Source organism: Phalacrocorax aristotelis, chromosome 2 (genome assembly GCF_949628215.1).
Source record: "Phalacrocorax aristotelis chromosome 2, bGulAri2.1, whole genome shotgun sequence".
Lineage (NCBI taxonomy): Eukaryota > Metazoa > Chordata > Aves > Suliformes > Phalacrocoracidae > Phalacrocorax > Phalacrocorax aristotelis.
Genome location: NC_134277.1, coordinates 122,326,741 through 122,349,258, shown reverse-complemented (window position 1 = coordinate 122,349,258; position 22,518 = coordinate 122,326,741). Strand labels below are relative to the sequence as shown.

Genomic DNA, 22,518 nt, shown 5'->3' with positions numbered 1-22,518 from the left:
TTTCAGAAACACTGCAAAAGCCCAAGCGGGAAGGGAGAAACAATGGTTTCCTTTCAGCCTGTCTATTCTTCCTCTGAACTACAGTGTGGCCTTTGCACTTCACTGGCCCATGGAAACAAGAGCCTGGGACTCAGTAAACATTGGCAATGATAAGCTATTTCACTACTTGTGGCTGTAGTGTATGTATTACCACCAGACAAGACAACAGTTGATCATCAAGGAAATAAAGCACTCTCCCATGATCTCATTAACTAGTTTATTCTGCCACAGATTCATTCAAAATTCTTTTCAAGTTACATGGACAACACGGCAGTCAGGAAATGTGTTAACTGCTACCAAAGGAACTAGCATTTGGGTCTTGGCTGTCATTTTCCATGAGGCTGTGGCAGAGATCTCACCCCAGTATCCTCAGATCACAGTCCCTGCTGTTCCCCTGATCAACTTGCTCATTAGAAAAGAACGCTCCCTGTAGGGTTCAAACACCCAGGGACAGATCTTCAACTGGTCCAAACTGTCAGTGCTCTGTTAACCTCAGGCAACCCAAGATTTTAGGCTGTAGAGGATTTATCAGCAGCTCGTCAGCTGTGAGAAGAGCACAGCGTTAGGTCAGAGAGTGAACAGGCCAGCAAGTGTGATTCAGCCATTGGCACACTCAGCTCAGCTGAGAATTCCCAACCACAGCCTACAAAAGGGAGTTGTTACATCTTGATTAATTTCAAATTACCCTGTCTTCTTTCAGTCTCTACCTTTTTTGGTTATCTCAGTGTACAGCAGTGGTCCCAGTGGTTGAGATCTGGACAGTCGAGTTCTTGACTCTGATCTTAATCATGTGGCCTGTGATGGAAACAGTGACAAATTACTATCAGTCAACTACGAAGAAAGGACAAGCTTATATCTTCTCCTAAGTTTTATCCTTGACACTATAATCCAAATGAAGGCAGTGATAGAAAATATGTTATTAAATACTTCACTAAATGTTTAGTAGGTATAATTGCAGCTAGAAAGAAACTTTAAATATCATAAGCTAAAAATTTCTGGAAACAGTTTCTACATCTTCTGTTCTTGACCCAGGTGCCACTCAGCAACAAGCTATTGCTGCTGAGCCACAGCACGTTAGGCACCAGCTGTGCTTGCGTGACTTGCTTGCATTTTACTTCTCTGGGCACCACACTTAATTCAGGACTGAGATTCCTATTTTTAAATGTGTTAGACAAAGCTGATTCTCCAGTGCAGATATCTCAATGTAGGTAGGCCTCGATGTTATATGAAGACAATTCTATAAAGACATATCTGTGTAGGCAAAAATCGTGTCTTAATAGCTTCAACTCAGCACTGCATCCATGTACCTATACAGTTTCTGGAATGGAGCTGGTTTCTATATGGACAACTCCTTCTGCAGCAGAGGAGATCACATCTATCTGCATGCAAGCATGTCAACACCTCACTTGAGGCTCATACAATTATTTTTCAAGAAGTCTCTTAGTCTCTCAGTACTTTGGAAAAAGAGACCACTTCTTTGTAAGTTGAAAATGGATGTAAATTATCAACTTTATAAAAATAGATTTTAAAACATTGGCAACAGTGACTAAGCATACTAACGAGAGCAAAAGCTAAAATAACCACCTATTTAAGTATTTGCTATAAATATCTATATATTCCCTATTTAAGTTTACCAGTATAAAATGCTAGGTTCAGATGTAGCATTTCAACCAATAAACACATTCTTAAGGGAAGATACGACATGCTTTTCTACCATTCATCACAATCAAACACAACAGCTGCATGTGTTCAGGACAGTTCATATCACACTTAGTTCTTAGCACTACTTTTCATGGCCAGTGACATAAAAAAGAAGGTAACTGGGCCCACTGTCCTTAGCAAGAGACACAACACTGCACAAATCAGTACTTCCTTCACACAGCACTGCTCTTAAGCATCTGTGTGTGACTTCAAGAACACAAATAGGTTTTTCCCTCCAACTGAACAAGGAAGGGGAGAATTTAGAAAAGCAGAAAGGCAGGCAGAGAGTTATCCATCCCTCTCTGTGCCCTCACAAACCAGGAAAGCTGCTTGAGCTAGAGAGACTTAGCGAAAAGAATGGGTAGTTTGCAGTCAATAATCTAGTACTTTGTCATTCTCTGAAATCAACTGTATCAGCCTTATGGATTTTAGCGGGGTCAGGATTTCACTTGCTCTGTTTTTACCTGACAGAGGAAGCCTAATCTTTTGCTAAATTAACTCCTTAATGAGGCCACTTCTCCCTTTTCTCACATTTGGGGCAGTGAAAAACCTAGTACTGCTAACAGCCTTTTGATGTGCCAGCCCTCTACAGCTTCCAGGTCCGTCCTGCCTTTGGGGGTCACACCTGTTTGCAGGCCCATGACTGAACATTACCTTGCAACACATCTTCCCTGCCTTCCCTACTGCTGGGAACATGCAGGCATCCTCTAGAAATGCATCTCGCCGCCTCAGCAGCTCTGAAGGCCTGTGGTAGGTCGGCTCCACTGATCAGCTGGAGATTTTATTTAGAAGGCTTCTTTATGCTGTTTATGTTGCTGTCAAGTCTAGCTCACCACAGACCTAACACTGCCACCTCTTTGTTTACATACCTCCACTCCAGGACATTATAACCCTCCACTACTAACACTGCCCAGTGTGTGAGGGAGCAGCTTCATTTTTATTTTTATAAGGTTTGTTAGCCACACTGCTATAAGATATTCATTCAAATTCCACCCAAATAGACCTCTTGCTGTCAGCATTTAATTATGCTTGCATTCCTATGTAAATAGAGCGTTAGCCAAAATAGAGCCTATTATAGAAGATAAGGTCAGGCACATCTTTACAAGAAAAGGAAGCCTTGGAAGCTTCTGTACTTTTGACAAGAATAACTTTCTGCATGCAAGAAAAATGGAGAGGACCGAGCATGTTCTGCTGGGGATAAATCATGCTATTGAAAGTAGTACTCTGTCTTTATGCATCTTTCTTAGGAAGTTTAAGAAGACATATTTAATATGCATATATAAAGTATGCCCTTGTAAGACTACAAGGTCTTTTCAGACTTACTTTGAAAAATAATACACACTTAAGATCACTCCTTTTAAAGATTCACAGCTCAGGAAAGATTTCAGCCAAGGTTTTCTCCCAAGCTGGGTATCAAATTATTTGACAGTTTGGCTCATGTATGTAAACACCTGGAGAAACATTATGTTCTAAGTTCAACCACAGATTTCATATCACAAGATAAGCATACACTTTAAATCCTCATTTAAATCTTAAAATACTGAAATCTCATCCATTCAAACAGGCTCCTGATCTTTCAAGAATAAATGTCCATTTCCCTTTCAAATAGGACTAGAAAAATAACATAGTCCTTCAAACAAGAATATCAGACCCCACTGTATTTAGACTGACAGGAATTGCAGCAAGCCTAATATGATTCTTCCTCACCAACATGAGTCTTAACTCAGTTGTCAGGTTTTCTGTCACCTCCAATATAGATTACTGTAAAAGGTCATACAGATCTAATGCAGTGGCTCAACTTTCATTGTACTGGGACACTGTAGTTAACTTCAGATTCCCAGCTAGCATTCTCAGCAGCCACACTGATAGGTGTAACTGAAATCACACTGAACAGCTACACAGCTATTTCCATGATAGTAGCTTTTGAGGTTAAGCTTCTGCAGGTTTCGGAATGATGAGGAACTGCATCAGCTATTTCAGCACTTGTTTTGGTTAAATTGCATTCACCTTGAACAGGAATTAAATACCAGTTAACATGCTGCTGCTCCAGAAATCTATATAGAACACAATTGAGCGTAATCAAAATGAGATTTGACCCTAAAATCCTGTTTACACGTTATTTTCTTGTGGCACATTTGCCTTGACAATACAATCTCAATTTATCCAAAGGTTCCTATGTTTCTAGCAGTGTCAGAAGTAAGTATCAGAATAATTTTTGCTATTCATATGGATCAACCAAGTTCTTTCTTCTGACACACCAGTAGAAAATCAGTGCAGAATTTGGCTCACTGTATTTTCACTTGTAGATCTCTAGACACCCTAAAAATGCTTCACAATGAAGATAATAATTAAGCGTTTGCAATTAGCTTATTTTATTGCTGAGTACTACCCCAGTACTGTGTAATTCACCCATGCTGTTTGACCTAAAGGTAACTTTAACAGCTGAAGCTGAGGTGTATTCTCACAGATCTGCCCTATTACCTAATGTTGCCTACTGCTGCATTAGAGAAGTGTAAAAATTATTTACCTATAATTATAAAATCAATTTTATACAAAGCACTCTGAACAAATACCTTCTACTACATGCTTTTAAAAAACCACATTTTACTTGGCTGGAAATACTCTGATAAACAGCAGGTCTCATTGACTGTAACACTGAAATGCTCTAATGAATTTTTAATGTCTTTAGTTGTTTAACTGGATCTTATTACAAAGAAGCTGAAGACACAGAAGCATGATGTTTCCTCCACTGGCACATTTAAGAAAACAGCAGAGGCATGTCAAGAAAATATTCTGCTTTCAAAACAAGGCTCCAAAACTGAACTCAGGGGAAAAAATAAAAAGCATTTTGCGTGGTTTCTAGAATTAAACTATGGCTGTTGATTTGAAATCTATATATACCATTTCCTCAAACTGCCTACACTTTTTTCTGTCCTTTATCTCACTGCTGGTACAATATTGCATCTGTGACTGGCTAGCAGGTAGTAGAAACTGATCACATTTGACAACAAATTAAAGGTCAGAGATCTCCAATTGATTAAAGGTCAGAGATCTCTGATTGCACCGACAGTAGAAGGGAAATTCTCCTATTATAATATATGTGCCATTTCCCTGTGAAGTTAAAACATGGTTTTCGAGATGATGCTTTGCTCCACTGATAGCTATTATTGCACAGGCCTACCAACTGCAGAGATCCTTCCGCTCTTGTTCAGTAAACCCGCACTGATTAACAAGATTGAACTGAGAAAGTTCACCTCAAAAATTTTCCTCAGGTCCTCCATTCAGTGCTATTGCATTATCTACGTCCCCATGTCCGCTGCAGGTTTTAAATCTCACATGCAGTCCTGAGCAATAGAAACCCATGTGCATTAAGAAAATAAATCGTTATAGACTCCTCAAGTATTCTGCTCTTTGTCTGGCAACCAACCCGTTGTGCTTTGAGAAGCCTCCCAGCTTGCCTGGAGGCTTTCTTTGCTGGAAAAACCTATGTATTATCATCACCAGCAAAACAATGGAGTTGGCTGCAGGCGCAGTGGTAACACAGTGCACTAGCAGAGAGAATAGCCCCATGCAGAGCCTGCAGAGCAGTGATCGTGAGGAGTGTAATACAATGAGGCCTGCAGAGCGCTAATGCACATCGGGGTTGCTGTGCCAGTGCTCCACTCAACAGGCTGCATTTCCTGGCAAAGTGACAGGATACTATTAGTGCTGGTCAGAAAGCCAAGCTACTTGCTCAGCTTCCTCATGTAAGGAGGAGAGGAGTCATACAGCAGGGATAGAAAGAGCTTCAAAGCATGCAAGGGCACGAGAACTGCTTCCATACTAAAATAAAAAAAAAAAAGAGGTGCTCCTTCCTGCAATGCCTTTTCTGAGCACAGTGAAGAAGGTCCTAAAGTTCACCGGCCCATAGATTTCCTTGAATGAGAAATAACACATATTAAGTGGGTGTCTTCTTCCCAGAATACACTCCAGAGTGTTTGAGTATATACCTCACCCTCCCCCACATTTGTTTGTTTTATCCATCTGTTATTGCCCCATATTTGATTATGAATTGAAAGCATTCTCCTGGAGCTGCACTCTGAGCTTTTTAAACTGAAGTGTTTGAATAAGGCTTGTCACTACAGGAAGGATGTGGAGGGCATCACATTCCCCAGCTGCCTCCCATCACCCTTTCCCCCTCCCTGCACCTCAGAGCCTCGAGCAGCTCCGATGCAAACAGGGAGAGCTCTAAGCAGCTGCTACCTCTTCCCTGTTCCTCCTGCTGAGCAGCTTCCATGCAGGGGACAAAGAGAAGAGTGGCTCTGTTGCTGGCTTTCAAGTGAGCTGAAGGAGCCTGAGGGCAAACAGAATGGTTCACTGGGCTCTGTCTAAGCTGACAGTGGCACATTAGTAGAGGATGGATTCCCCCATCCTACACAGCCATGAAAGAGAGGCAGACAAATATGTGAAAAAGTGGTCGTGTGGCATCCTGATTCTCCCTGCCCCAGTCACAATGCCTGGTTAAAGAAATTATCCTAATTTTTCCCAGATGAATATCCTAAGGAACTGTGCACAGTCCTACAATGTATTTCTTCTGGAAGGGTTTGCATAAGTAGGATGTTTTGGCAGTACCCTCAAGTTGGGAAGTCCCCTTTTTCAGAGGACTTTCCAGGAAGGAGCATTTGGGAGGTGATTTCCACTCCCTCTGCATTGGCTGAACTGATATATGAAATAACCTGTTGAAGTCTTGGGCTAAGAAGGAGCTACTCTGCTCCAACCAAGTGCCCTGCAGAGCAAGCTAAAACTCTTCTGCTTGGCCTAGAGCTTCTCTCTCCACCACTGCCAGAGCCTGACAAAAGCCATCAGGCTGCATGGCAACCAGCAGAGCTGGGAACATCCATATTTCTTGCGCACTGTTCTCGAGGGAGCAGAATATAAATCTTTTAAATATATAGCCTGTTTCTTAACAAGCTGTTTGACTTTTTTTCCTGAATTACTCCAATAAGCCATTTGCATTTGATAATTTAACTGATATGGGGACTGTTTCAGGTAGCAAATTTGCTGCTTTGTTCTTCACAACATGAGGAAATTTAATTTTAAAAACAGGTTTTCAACTTCAAAGCCTTATAACCTGACACAAAACATAGCACGCAGAAACCACCCATGCTTCACATTTGGCCATTTGCAGGGACCAAAAGTGGTGTGGAGCCAGCTGACAGTAAGGGGGACTGAAAAACAGATTCTGTGTGGGCTTCTGCTGCAGTCAGATTAGATGAGGGAATTAAAGACAGGGTGTGGTTCCCACCTAGAATGCCTCTCCTGCAGTTCACAGACCTTCACACTGTCTTATTAACATGCAGTTCCCTCTCTCCTTCCAAATATGCAAACTGTACCCTCTCTCAGGTCCCTCCTTAGCTTAAGGGTGCTGGCATGTTGTCTGCTGACTTTCTGGAACCCAGGGATTTCCAATTATTTCCACATCCTCCTCCTGTTTCTCTTCTGGCTGTGATGCCTCTGGGCTGCCTGCTCAACTTCCCACTCCACAGGTCTGCAAGGCAAGGGCAGAAAGGCCAAAAATTAAAAGCACAGAGTGATATTTGCACAAGGCAGAAGGGAAGAGGAACAAATAGAAATTGCCTGGGGCCAGATCTGCTTATTCTCTCTATCTTGCCCTGTCTCTAAAAAGGCAGCCTTCGTGTCTCCTCAGGTTCTTGCTAAGTTTCCCAGCTATCTTTTATTCAGCATCCAGCTCGCTCTCTCTCAGTTCTTAGGAAGAGAGGAGGAGTATCTTCTTTACCTTTAGGCACAAAAGGCTTCATCAAGGTGAGGTACAGGCAGCATGTTTTATTAGAGCATGTGGTATAACACAGTGCAACGCATCTGAGAAGTCATGAACATAATATTGCAATGTTTGAAATTATTGCGTTAGGTGACATCCCCCAGATCAAAAGTTGATCCCAATCTAGATAAGCGATTACTGCAGAGCCTACACCTCAGGCCTGTCCATCACCCTAGTCTAGCAATTCCCTCACCCAGTTATCAGCTTGGCCGAACTACACAGCCCTAACTCACTCCCTGGGCTTTCCAATGCCTGTTTAACTACTCTTCCATTTTGCAGTATCTCAGAGATACTCCTCACTCCATATCTTCCAGACTAGAAAGCTGGTGACTATAGGCAGCCTCCACCAAGCCCTTCCCTAGCCAAGGCTACAAAAGACCTCCACCCTCTTGCATGCTGTGGGTACTACTACAAACAACCCCCTTCACCCTGTTCCCAGGCCAAGTACTGCAGGGAGGGAAAGGGAAGGAAGGAAAAGGAGATAGCAAACTGACTTATTGTTCGTAAGAAGGGTGGGGGAAGGACAGAGAAAAGCTGACCTGAGCTGCAAAGCCCTTTTAGTTTCCTCTTTCTCCTGTAAGGATGATTTCTGCTGTTCCCACTCTTCCCCACCCCACTCCTCCTGCTGTAATTCAACTCCTGCCCCTAAAGGTAGGGGAAGAACTGTGCCTGACTTTTGCAGAGATCCTGGTTTGATGCTTTTCTGTAGGAAGTCAGTCAATCAAAGGAGCACTTCCCACTGGCAAAGCTGGGAATCTTGTGAAGGCCTAGGGTCAAGATATTGATAGCAGTGTAAGTCTTTATATGCCTGTCTGTTATATTGCTAGAATAAGAAAGGAGCCAAGCACTTATCTGGTTAATCACTCCTTTCATTTTCTACATCACTCCCATTTCAAAATCTGTATGTATATATTTGCGGGTCCTAACAATAGCATGTTTGTGTGATTCCAGCTGACCAAACAACAGAAGTTATTTATAACTACAGATGACCGGACTCTGCTGTATTTTCATTTATGTAATTTTCCTTAGATCATTCATTGGAAAGTGGTCGTACTTTCATGTTTCTCACACGCAGAGGCCTGTAGGTTAACACTCAGGAGATTAACCTTGGCAGTCTCCACTGCCGGACTGCCTGAAGAGGAATTCTCGCTGCAGCTGTCTGAACCAACAACCCACAGGGGCTGGGGGATAGCTGTTCTCAATGCCACACCAGGCAGCAGGTGGCTGCAATGGCAGCACTGGTGATTTTCAGATATAAAGCTTTGTATAAGTGGTACTTGTTTGCAGTTTTTTTCTTTTGCCAAGGCACTGCAGTGGAATGGTCAATGCCAGAGAAATGCCAAAGTGAGTGAGTGGGATATTGAGAAGTGGCATTAGTTAAACAAGGGTGAATTACCGTAAGGTGAAGCATCTTCTTCTTAGACAGTAAACAGAGCCACAGCATGCCTATCCATGCTAACAGAGCAGCACTTCCCGTCCACATAAATGCACACTAAATTTAAAAACATTTTTAACATTTTCAGATGCTTCTCTCTGTACAAGCTTAAATGGGGACAGGCATGAAATTTACATGATGACAGCTGGGACATCAAAGGCTACCTCTTTGAAACCATTCTACCTACAACCTTTTCACATTGTATGGAAGGCTTACAGTAGGTAGAGCACTTTCTATAGACCCTTCACTAGCCAATAATGCCATCCAAGGCAAATTCATTCAAACAAGCATACTATAACCAAAAAAGACAATTTGCAAAATCCTTTATTTCTAACTTACAAGTTCTAACTTACAAGCAAGGCAGTTCTCCCCAAAGCTCCTACGAAAGGACTGAAGTTCAGAAGAGACAAAGGGACAAAGGGAACTGCAGTGTCCAAGGACTCCTCTTACAGTTGCACATCAAGATTCGGAGCAGCCAGATAGAGACAGCAGCATATTTTACAGTATGCGCTGTATGAAATCAGCCTCACAACTAATCCAAGCAGACACACAACCAGCCAGAGCAGGTCTACTAAATAAAGCCACAAGATCTTTTCCTTAAAATAGAGACTATTAAGGAATTTGGTGATTTAAAATACTCAATAAAACTCATAGCTGGCAGTAAACAGGACAGAAACGAAGTCACGGAGGTTGCATTCCTTTATCTTAAAGCAGCATAGGCCTTCTTATTTAGTCCAGCCATGATACCAGAGAAAAATGTATTCAAACACTCAAAGAAAAAGCAGGGATCATCTCTGGGGCCTTTAAATATTAACCTGCACTGACTAGGCTGTGTCTATGCAGCTGAATAGCGGCGCTGTTCTCTAGAACAAAAACTTTTCCTACTTCCCATCTTTTCCTTTTTATTGTCTTTTTTGTTTATGGGAAATTTAGGCATCTTCTGAAGAGTTCAGAAAAGGAAAGCTGGCTGGCATTGGGAATTCTGATATCACAGCCGTGGAATGCCACACACTTATTAGCCAAGTGTTTCCATCCCTCTGTATACGTGACTCTTCCCTCAAGCTAATCATTTTCATAACCTTTTGCCCTTTCCATGGCATCACAGCTATTTAGTAATATTTACTTTTTTCCCATCTTGTAAAATGTGTGACCCTATTGCCTTGCCAGTTTGTGGCTGATCCCCACGTAGATCAACTCAAACTGAAAGAGTAGTTCCCAGAGTCTGTGTTCTCTGACATACTTTCTTCCAAGTATGTTAGTCAATACCCACTAATGCTCCCTAAGGAAAAAGACATCCAAATGACTGGGGAGGAAGAGGAGGTACCACAGCTTTTTAAAGCTGTTGTCTGGGGCCTTTAGTCTCAGGCACCAGTCTCACAACTGAATTTTCTGGAAGAGCTTTTCTCTTTTGAAAACCAGTGCCTTCTGGGCTAATACTGAGAACATGTACTTGGCACCGTATCCAACATAGGGTTGTAATTAGCAGCCAGTATAGCACTTCTGTTGACCAAACAACCAGCTGAGTTTATTGCTGAGGACCTATTCACAATATTACTGTCTACTAAAACTAGACGTTATTTTAACTGCTATATCGTCTAGGCCTGATAAAGTTCTATACTGTTCCTCATGTCCACTCACAAGAACCATGAACACTAGCTACAGTGCCAATATTCATCAACAAGTTAAAGACTTTCTTTAGAGAAGAGCAGAAAAGATCCAGCTGCAGTATTTACATCAGAATGACTGAAGGTACTTTTATCCTAATCCCAAATGTAGAATGGCAAGTGATTTTTTTTTTACCATATATATTAAAATGGATGACCGTCCAGAAAAGTTGAATCAATCAACTAACATGGCTACACTTTCAGTAAAAGAAAACGATGTTGCCTACTGACTGTTGAGAAATGATCTTGTAGAGAATAATGACAATTTAAGATTATAGTTTGTATTACTTTGCATCCTGGAAAGTCTGTACTGAAAGAAAAACTGGTTTCAGATATGCACACCTAATTTTTACTGAGTCCAGAACTGTTTCTGTAATAGTACGTGCTATAAAACATTTATTTTGCCAGGAAACTCCAGGAGTATACACCTTCCATATTTCAGATCAGAACAGAAGTGTCACAAACCTGCCAAAGCTCCATGTGGTGCCATGTGGGAAGCCTTGTGCTTTGCATCCTTTCTTCTGTGTGGGGTCATCTGCAATCTCTGCCTCTGAGGAAGGTCCTTTGTGGCTCCTACTGCCTCTAGCAGATTCATGTAAGGGATCTGAAATACAGAAGTGTAGCATGTGAATAGAATAAACCACAGTAAAACTCCTATTATCTTTCTAGTGCGCTCATTTTCAAAAGTGTGAAAACTTTCTTAGAAATCTTACAGACTAAAAAAATATATAGAATGAAGTGTAATACTGACCCTTAGTCCTTCTTTTAACCTTGAACAGAAAAAGTAAAGAAACAGTCAGCTTGGGAAAGCTTACAGAAGGAATCACACAGAATCACAGAATCACAGGTTGAAAGGGACCTCAGGGATCATCTAGTCCAACCTTTCTAAGAAAAGCACAGCCTAGACAAGATGGCCCGGTGCCCTGTCCAGACGACTCTTGAAGGTGTCCAACGTCGCCGAGTCAAATGCATTTCTAAAACGTTTCCAAACAGTCTGGACTTTACAGAATTTCTGCACTCCTTGGTAACCTTGTCTTGGTGATGAGAGTCTCTTCTTTATTGATTAGAGATCAGTCCTGCCATGGCAACGAGATCATTGGATAGTCACCGAGTATGCAGTGAAACCAACGCAAATGAAGTAATTTTCAGGTGAACAAAAGAATAAGAACATAATAAATTAAGAAATGCTACATCTGGAAGACATGTAAACATGGAAACACTGCAGAGAATATCATCAGTAGCGAGACACCAGGAGGAGCACAGACTAATTACGCAGAATTTAACACACATACTTCCCTGATTGTATGGGAACTCAGGTGTTAAAAATGTAATTTTCATTCAGGGTGCTGGTGCTTCTGTTGGGATTTGAGGTTAGCAGTTCAGCTTTTAAAATTCAGCCCAGCGTTCACAGACTTCTGTCCTGGGAAGTTTTTCTAAGAGAGCTCTGGGGAGGAAGCTGTGGAGAACAGGACTTGCATTCTCCAGGATGCTCGCACTATATGACACACCGTCTGCAGCTTTCCTGCTAGAGACATTCCTGAGGAGCCTGAAAGAATGCAACAAGTGTCTGGCAAAATATGCAGGGATCTCTGCAAGATTCAGGCCAAGAACTTGCTTGTTTGCCAAGAACTTCCCTGTTCCTGCAACATTGCTGCCCTTTTGTTAGTTTGCTTGACAAACACTGTAGTCATTCTTCTCTGGAGGGTTACAGCAACATAAATGCTGTTTAGGCTGCACATCAGTTATGGGAAGTGGTGGGTAGATCTGCCATACAGGTTTGTGTAGCACCTCTCCCCCAGCTCCAAAAGTTGGAGAGGAAACCATACAAGACAGTGTTACAAACCTCTTTAGTATGCTTGGTCTTGTCTACCCCTCATCCACCACCAACACTAACACCGCAGATCTGTCCAATTTGGAAATACAAGTTCAAAAGCCTTACCACTCTTTCTGCTGACTTCTATGCAGCTGCTAAGCTTGCGCTTGATATGTTTATGTTAAGGGTTTGGTGTAAACGGCGCTTATTTTGCATAGCTGTCTGAAAATGTCTCCCCCCACCCACTTTTCAAAAATGGGCAAAAGACCAAGTATTTCTGTAAAGCTTTTAAAATCCTACAGTCTACAGAAGACCTTAAATCTTCTAAACCAAAACTGAACATTTTCAGGGAAAGCAGACATTTTTCTGGGAAAATGTTACGTTGTTAAAAATGCTGAGTTTAAAAGCATTCAGATAATCCTTATCACTAAACTCGACTCAAAACTGAAGAGGGCAATTCTGCATGAATTCTGCAGCTTCCAAATGCTTAGATGTTCCTTTAAAGATTTGCCTAACACAGGAAGTATAGACTAAATTCTAGTAGAGATGAGGATTAGTAACAGCGTTGCACACATTGATGAGTTTGTAATGTACCTCAAATTTATTTTGGTCTCAGATCCAGCATGAGAAGAGAAAGAGCTTGTAATTTCTTGATGAAGTAATTTAGTGAATGGGGGGCAAAGAATTTAATGACTAGCCCAAAGAATTTATGTGACAGCCATGCAGTTCTTTTATCCTCTGTTGCACAATGTGTTCATTTTTTAATGTCTGATGCTTTAACACAGTGTGTCACAAACCCAAGATGTGCAGAAGACCCAGGGTCTCTGTGACAGAGAATCGGACTGCAAATGAATGAATTCCTCCTTTGCTCTTTGGGATTGGGACTGGTAGGCACAGCTTTTGCCAAGTTTTTTTCACCCTGAACCAAAGAAATGTACTTAGGCATTTTTCAGCAGCCAATACAGTATCGCAGCAACACTTGCACTAGACAGTACTGAAGGACTCCAGAGACAAGGTGGGGAATGGTTTGAGCTGGGCTCAGCACAACACTGACATGCTTTTCTCTAGGCACTCAAAAAATCTGATGATGAGGGCCACATGCAGAGCTCCATCGGACCACCTACAAGGGTGCTAGATCACCTTAAGAAAATGCCACAGGATAATCCAAGACTACAGGTGGCTGGAATCTCAGTTTGAATCTACCCACTGACATCATTAGGAATATTCACCTCCAGCATTGGTTAATCTGGCTTTCTTTAGATCCAAGACCTGCAGAACCCTCTGCAGAAGCGTTTAATTGCCTTTTTGAGACTTCTGGCCCATGGTTACAGTACTGATTCTGAAAGAAAACTGATCTTTTCTTCATACAGATTACATTTAGAAGCACTTGTTTTTCAGGTATTGAAAATCACAGAAGTTGAAAATCATGGGTGAGAAGTAATCCAGTGTTATTACCGCTCTTCAACCACTGTATTTACCTCTTAGGCAGGAAAATAATGAAGCATGAGACATCAGTGAACCAAGCCCCTTTACCTCTCAGAGAAGATTACATGGGAATTCAAGTGTCCTGGTATAGTTCACGGATTCCTGAGTTCACATGAACAGCAGCAAAAGAGGAAAATTGCTCCATATCCTGTAGAGAGGAAATGAAAGGTATCAGGAAGAGAAGAATGTGCTGTGTGGTGCGAAAATGCTGTTTTGATTCCTGATGCTAAACATCTGCCATATTTTTGTGTGGAATCACTTGACTTAGTGAGAGAATAGCATCTTCAGGATTGTGCAAAGCCTGTTCCAGACTCGAGCTGTCTGAATTGGCAGCTGTGGGAACACCCACAGGAAGCATGGGATCCTGGAAGAAAAAGTGTAGGAGTACATCCTGTGGGGATAGATAAAAGTCAGAGCCGGGCTATGGGAACCTCTTCAGAACAAACATGCAAATACAGTTTCGCAAGTCAAAGTCCCAACTGTTTTGTTATTTGTTGCTTTTATTTGGCTTTCACAGAACAGAAACAGAAAAAGGATCTCAGAAAAAAAAAAGATGAATGAAATCAAAACCTTACATGTTTTCTTTATTGTTTGGTGTGAGTTCATGTGCTTCATGCGCAGCACCACAGCTTGCTTCTTTTCCTGTGCAGTAGAAGAATGCCATAACATACCTATTTCTGGCCCACCAAGTTTCATAGTCCATCTCCACTCACAACTGATAAGAGCAGTGCTAGAGCAGAGCTGTCCATAACTTCTTCACTGTCACTGCTTCATGGACAAACGCCTCCTCTCATCCATATAAAATCTGTAATTACCTGCTACAAAACTGTTGGTGAAGAAGAGTGACAATGGGAAAGAATTTCAACCATTTATTAACTATTAAGCGCTCCCAGTCACTGAAATTAAGTAGAAATTGGTGTCATGCAAACAGATGGCTTCCCATGAATACCGACAGGTAACAAAGAAACCCTCTACCATCAGAACAGGATCCCTTCTACTCCCATCATCACAGTAATGTGTTCATCTTTCTTCTTACCTTTATATGCCCTGCTGAATAAAGCTAGATGGATTTATTTTTATCTTACCTGGGTGACATTTTCTCTTAATATTTGTGCCCAATATTTTCGTCAGTCTTTAAGCCAACTTTCTGTCATTTGTACAAATTATATCCTGCAAAATCGATACCCACAGATTGATTACACATTATGTCAATTATTATTTCCTTTTGTGCCTGAACGTTCCTAATTCCTATATCACTGGGAAGGCTGGAAAGGAGTTTTTAAGTTGGCTTCCTGCCTATTATCTGTTATTTCTTGTGTAATACACGCTATATGTTCTGTTGTTCTTTTTACTTTCCTGAGCTAATAATCCTAATCTTTTCAATTTCTTCCTACAAGAAATACGTTCTCTGTAGTTCTCTGATCTTTTCACTACCTGTCTGGTGTTTGTTTTTAGTTCTGTGCCTGTCTTTTTTTAGATGGGTTTACTAAAACAAAATGCAATAACCAAATTGAGGACATGGCATCTTAGATGAAACATGTAAGACTCTCCATGTGATTGTCTATCCACTTCTAATGTGCAGCCTAATAAATCACTCCCATAACAGACATTCACTGTATTGCCCATGAAGACTTCTAGGTCTTCTTGTTTCCCAGGAGGTTACTACTACATTCAGAACCCATTAATATGAAAGAATAATTTAAAGTATATTTCCATGTCATTCTGTTGTTAGTTTCTTTAATAGTTTCTGAAAGCAAGAAAGCAAGAAAGAAAGCAAGAAAGCAAGAAAGCAAGAAAGCAAGAAAGCAAGCAAGCAAGCAAGCAAGAAAGAAAGAAAGAAAGAGAAGGAAACCACCAGCTCAGTAGAAGTTTAAAGAAGTAAACATTTTACAAGTTATCATGCAGTGTGGAGAATTGGTGACCATCTCTCAAAGCGCCTTTTGATTCCCCAAATGCTGATGGGAAATATTCTGGAGGCACAAATAGACTGCAGATGTTGGAGAATACATCTTAGAATTCTGCTGAACATATTACCCTACTGGGAGGCTGTTTTGAGTCTCCGGGGACATTCCTTTGAGAGCCCAGCTGATTGTCTCATATTGAAACAACATGTCCAAGATACATTCCAAGTAAAAGAAAATAGAACAGGGGTACTCTGACCAAATATAAATCATGGGGCTAAAGGGCAGTTTATCTTCCTTCTTTCTACCATTCCTTTTCTCCTCTAGTGAATACTCCCCCCAGGGAAACAGACCACTGGGTAAATGACTGCCAAACATGATGACTCAGACATTAGGCACTGTCCCCAAGTGCTTCACAGATGGTGTCTGGATGGGAAACCCAGAGCTTTCGGCACCATAAGCCTTGCTACTTATTTTTTTTTCCCTCTTTTTTTTAAAATTCACTGCAGCATTACTTCTGATCTCATGTCAAGCCCTTACAGCACTGTTGCCCCCCACAATGTATTCTGATCCTGACCTTATAACAACCGATGTCATTGGCACATAAAAAAGATAGGAGAGAAATCCTAGCAGACCTAGGGGAGTGGGAAAAACAAAGCTAAAATAAACACATTACTTAGAAGACTATCTTGTGTCTAATTGAAAAAAAAAATACTAGCATACATTTAAAAGGAAAAGAGTCTGCTGTAAAAGACAGGCATACTGTGCAGTACAGTACACTAGCACAATTGCATAACAGTAGGTACTATGAAAGAAAATGCTCTCTGTACAGTTTTTACTGGTCTGCTGCTTTTTGTGGAATCCTGTTTGTTTCAGTCAAATCCTGTTCCTTTCAGTTTGCTTTATGTTCCCCAAAGCTAGCACATCTTGGGATGCACATCTGGACATGGGCAAGCCTGAAAGCAATGGCATGTTTCTGTGCTTCTCCAGTACTGTGTGTTCACACTAGACACTGGAAAAGTCCTCTGTGAAAAAAAAACCAGCTATTTTTCCTCCCATGAAGAGAAGCTCAAGAAAAGCCCTGTAAAGGCTTGCAGATTATGCACAATGAATCAAGCTATCACAACCCTAAACAAAACATATCATGGGAAACGTGAAATAGCCCTTCCTCTCTCTCTCCCTCTCTCTCACACACATGCACACACACACACACACAAAGCCAGCTGCAAAGGATAAAAAAGGAGGAATTGCACATTGAGAAGAACCAGGTCCAGCACATTTTTTTTTCTTCCTCTTCTTCCTCTCCTTTTGTTTTTAAGGTTTACCACCAGTATCATCCATAAGAAACAAAAGGAGAATTGTTTACTCCAAGTGGAGAGGAGAAATAACTAGAGTTTTTTGTGGGGCTTATTATGTTTCGAAGGTTATGCAGCAATTCATTGAACTCCAGTTTACACAAATTCAGCTGAGCAGTAATTCTATTTAAATCAATGGAGTTACTTGAACACGTGTATAAAAGAGAGAAAATTCAGACATTTTGCTTCCAGATTCAAAGTAAAAGGACCCAGAATTAAAAGCAGCAACTCTTAGGTCAGCCAATTTCTCTGTTATTTAAGAAGGAGCCTCTGATAAAAGTTGATAGCACTACACAGAGCCAATCTCTCCAAGTCCTGGGTTTTACGAGCTCCATGAACCCTTGCGGCACTCTGTCTGGTGGACCAAGCCAGGGTCACAGACACTGACCACCACTGGGTTCCTTACTTGGGGACAGTCACTCCAGAGCCATTACACTTGGAAATATACACTTAACAGCCAGTTGGTGAACTGCTAAGGAACCAACGGTATAAACCAGCAGAAAACTAGCCAGGTTGCTAAAATGTGCCTGGCAGGCAGTTTTCAATCCCTGCCTGGTTTTGGAAGCAACTTTGTCAAAATTGGACCCACTCCACAAAGTGCTTTGATGTTGATGAATCGGTAAATTCCAACGAAAACTTGTTTAGTCAGAATTTTTCTGACCATCTCTACTTCCTCCTTCTGCCAAGCCTATTTACTAATTCTCAGACTTTCTGTGTGGCTCCAGGCAAAGGTTTTCTGCCAGGACCATCATGGCCGCAGAGCCCTGTGCTCAGGGGTCTGCAGGCACAGCTGAACACAGGCACTCACCCTCCGGGATCCTCCTCTTTCGTGTCCCCATGCGAGAGCAGTGCCATGCAGCAGCACAGCTCTCAGCCTCCCTCTCCATCCATAGCACAGCTCCATCCAGACATCTGTAGCTCAGGAAGCTTTGTCATGGTGGCTAAAATACCATTACCCCCATTTTACAGCCAGAGACACTGAAGCATAGAGAAATAATCAGTTAGGGAGTGTCACAGCAGCATTAAAAGTAGACTCCCGTGCCTGATGCCTGTGTCTTTATTGAGTCCAACAGTCAGTAACATTTATTTACACATTTAGATTCACAGCTACATCTGTGAACTTCAATCCAACGTGGATGTGGGTGAGCCTGTGCAGTAAATAGGGAGGGAGAGAATAGGCCAAGATTATATTAAACTGTTTCCATTCCAGGCTTGCAAAAACAATGCATTGCGCTGAGACAAGGTGTTATTGTCTGCTTTTAAGTGTACCCTCCCTTTCAAGTTTTTCTTTCTTAATAAAGTATCTGAGGTCATGCTATTGTCATTAGAGCTTGGCGAGTGCTCAGCAGCTGTCACCGTGGCAGCAGGAGTGTGCCTGGTGCCAGTCCCCTTTGTCACGACAGCCACAGCAATGTAAGGAGAAGGGCCTTGCAGGATGCAGGACAATACTGGGAAGGAAAAGGAGGGAATCCTCGACCTTGGGCCAGGGCCTGGTGGCAGACTATTGAACCCTGCGCATCTCGACAAACCACAAGGAGTAAAAATTCTTGGAAGCTGCAAAGGTTGCAAGTGAAAACAAAAGATTCTATCGTGTAGGAAATAGAACAAAACGGAGAGAAATTTGTTTTGTTTTCAGAGATAAAATAAGCAAATAGCACTCTGCGAGGGTCAGGAGCGCTGCACCCTGCATGCGGCACACACGGCAGGGAGGAGGGCAGAAAAGATGGAGCGAATCTGGAAGCAGGTAGGAAAGTGCTCCATAGCTTTCCAAATCTTGCACTGTAGGAAAGGGACTCCCTCGTGAAAAAAAGGACTATGACGGTCTCTAATAGGGTGTAAAACATAAAATCATCTACCCAAACAAAACCCTGATGATGCAATGCAATCAAATAATTGCCTTTTGAGCCCATAGCTGAGGCAACAGATAGAAGCAAATGAATCACCGCTACTGAGCTTTGCCAGTTGGGCGATCAGAAAAGCCCAGTGTAGGATAACTAGCACCGATTTCCTTACACTTCAGCTAAAGCAAGAGTAAAGCCTGCACCCATAAGTGGCTGCAGGAACAGACAATGAGGATGGTGTTATTGGTCCACGTAGACTTGTTAATTTAATAAATGTTTCACAGCTGACATGCTGAAGTGTTTTGTCCCCCTTTTTTGTTTGTATTTATATCAGCAACACCCAGAAGAGTGGCCTTGACTAGGAGCTGCTTAGCTATTGTTTTCCAGCTCACTTCTGATCTGAAGATCCACTCCAGAAATACCAGCAATTTCTAATCCACGCCCAGTAATCAGTGCCGTCTCTCTTACACCAGAGATCCCAGCATACTCTGTGTGCACGACTTTCACAACTTTGTGGGTGTTCCTTTAGGACAGGAAGTGAAGAAATAAATCACATCCCAGCAGAATCGCCAGTGGAGCTCTGGGCTGGTGGGATGCTACCCAGGCTGCAATTTGGCTGGGATGCCTGGGCCAGCACCCCTGTATTTTGAAAAATACTGTGGTGTTTTGAATGACCGCAAGTGGCCAGAACCTCAGCTTTATTCCTTATCCAAAAGAAAAATACCTTTTGGAGCAGAAAAGCCCCGCAGCGGGTGAGCAGGACTCACAGTGCCACCTGCTGAAGCACCAGGGCTGCTCAGGGCAGCAGCTGACGTCCCTCTGAGAGGCTGGGGAAGGTCTGGCTCGATGGCTGATGCGGCCAGCCTGATGTTACCACCAGCTTGTCTTGCCCAATTTCCTACATGTAAAAATCTCCCCTTGGAAAAAGAATGCACCTCAACAGATTGGGGGGGGGGGGGGGGGGGGGAGGCACAGGGTGCTGTGGCAATGTGGGAAGGCATCAAGGGATGGGGTTTTGTGACGTGAGAAGGACGCCCGCCTTTCAGCAAAGCTTTGGGTCACAGCAGTCTCTGTGCCAGCAGGCGGGCTGGTTATTACCCTGAGACAATACAACTTGTTCTTTTTCTTTCTCAGTAATTTCACAGCATCCAGTCCCTGCTGGAGTCCTTCGCTCCCCTCCTCCCCACACTCTAATCTGTGGATCCGTTGAAAAAAGATGCTGGTGAAGCTCCTTCATACTTAAAAGGGGGTGGTTAATTGCAACAGGCTAAGGACACATCTTTTAACCATCTCCTTCTGCCTTTTTCCCATCCTTCCCTTGTCAGTATGGGACTGCAAGTATCTAAGACCTGAAAAAAAAAGAGAGCATCTGATAGACAGTTCCCCCCCGCCCATAGTGATGTGCAGCCAGTCACCAGCTCCTAGGAGCTCACACCCAGTAATAGCTGTAGGACAGACCCACATATTCCCCGACAGCAGGTGCATTATTCCCCTGGGCTATTTCCATCATAACAGCTCCCATGTAGACTGTCCCTCTCTAGTATGATACCACTATCTGAAATGAAAGAAGGATCCAAAGGAGGGAAAAGCGTCCCTGATGCATTCAGTAACAGAGAGGAATAACGCTGGGATGTGAATAAACAGGGCTGGTTTTGTCTAGGCTCAGGTATTGTAAGCCTTTCAAGAGACAGTGATAAGACCTCAAAAATGAAGCAGGAAGGTAAATATACAGTATCTTCCCTGTGAGGGTAAGCAAATCGCACGGATGACCTACAGAATAAACTGGTGCAGGGAAAGGGGGAGTCCAGCTGGTGGGCACCAGAGACATTGTGCAGTCTGAAATGGCTTGGGGAACGTCTGTGTGGCATGTATTTTTCCAGGCGTGACTACAGCAAAGAGTTTCACATGTACTTACAAATCAGTCATCCTTTCTCTTGTACCCTGCTTAACTTTATTTATGCTTACCATCTTTTCTACCTTCTTTTACATTACTAGTAAAAAAAGAAGAGAGAAAAAAATCCGTTTCTCAGCTGTTCATAAACTCTTCTACAACCTTTCTGTAGAGAAGAAACAGAAGGGGGAAGGGACGAGCAAATGTGGCATTGGCTCTGTGACTGTGGTTTTTGTTTCCATAAACCTTAGAGCACAAGAATGCATGAGATATTTACACAAATCTTTCCACAATTCCTGTGGCCTTTGGGAGCATTGCATTTGCATGACTTCACCACTGTGGCTGGTTTGTGCTTTCTCAGCAGCATTGCCTGCAACAGGGAGCAATCCTCGCCATTCAAGTACTTCTCCCTCTCCCACCCCCAGATACGATCACACCAGTGCATGTTTAATACAAGCTATGTTAATGCAGGAGTTCCTGTCCTGCTCGTTGTCCAGTTTCCCAGGGATGGTACAGGAAGTTTCCCAATTCATCTCATAAATACAAAAAGAGAAAAATGTTATACTCAGAGAAAGTGTTGGCCACTTAGATCTTGAGGGAAATTTCAAGGGATATGAGAGGGAGGAGGATGCTTCTGAAAGGTTACTGAAGTGTGGTAGAAGTTGGTCGGTCAAACGCATAAAGAAAAATGCAAAACACAGCCCAGATTTTGCATCAACAACTCACCTTATTCCTACTTGCCCTGCATCACAGCATGGTGGGAAGCTAAGTGCCGTGGAGTCAGTGTCTCCAAGTGAATAGGCTACTGAATAAGAACTTGGCTATGGGTTTCCATCCTCTGCTGCCCAAATCAGGGACTTCCAGCAATTGCTTTGGTCTGTCTATACCTCATTTTCTCAGTCTAATAAAGGGATGTTGCTCAACCTTTGCAGAATAGTTTGCATCAGTGCACAAAAAGCGCTGTGTTAGGACCAAGGCATTTTTTTCACTGAATGGGAATATATCGGGTCACTCAGCACACAAGCTGCCTGTTGCGGAAACAAAGCCACTACGTCTACAAGGCAAGGCCGTCTTGCCCATTCTCACTATTGCAGCTGTAACCATTTGGCTGCAGCAGCCCTGGCTTCTACGGTGTTAGTAGATGTCTTTAAAAGGGAGGTTGCATCCTGGGTGTTTGTTCTGGAGGATTTGAGGGGGGAGGCTAGTGAAGGAGAGCACGTGCTGCAACGTTGTAAGTCTCAGGACTGTTGTCGTGGACTTTACAGGGCAGCCAGGTTGCTTGAAACCGTGTTCAAAGCCGTGCTGCATCTCTCCTCCCCACTCTGGCTGAGCCTGTGGGAGATCCAGCCCAGAGGCAGAAGTAATAGCAGATTCATTTGCAGGAGTTTAACACTTGATATCAGAACCAGTGTGCAATGACATAAGGCAGAAGCATAAACACAGACGGCTTGTAAAAATTCAGCTTTGTCCCTCGCAAGTGAATCCATAATTAAAACTGCAACTACAGTCCATTGTACTTATCCAGCAGTAGGACTCACTCCCGCTACCACCTGAGTCAGCAAGTTTCTCTATTTA

General features: G+C 42.6%; 1 long non-coding RNA gene across 3 annotated transcripts; it reads right to left on the bottom strand.

The window, feature by feature from the left end:
• Nucleotides 1-248: 248 nt before the first annotated feature.
• Nucleotides 249-21,825, bottom strand: LOC142053945 (uncharacterized). Of its 3 annotated transcripts, none has more exons than XR_012659387.1 (4): nt 21,670-21,825; nt 14,004-14,103; nt 11,123-11,261; nt 249-834 (listed from the first exon to the last, which is right to left on the bottom strand). It is a non-coding gene; the product is annotated as an uncharacterized LOC142053945 (long non-coding RNA). The 3 variants fall into 3 exon arrangements; XR_012659386.1 differs by lacking the exon at nt 21,670-21,825 and adding an exon at nt 7,113-7,267 and having other exon boundaries at nt 14,004-14,342; XR_012659385.1 differs by lacking the exon at nt 21,670-21,825 and having other exon boundaries at nt 14,004-14,342.
• Nucleotides 21,826-22,518: the final 693 nt, after the last annotated feature.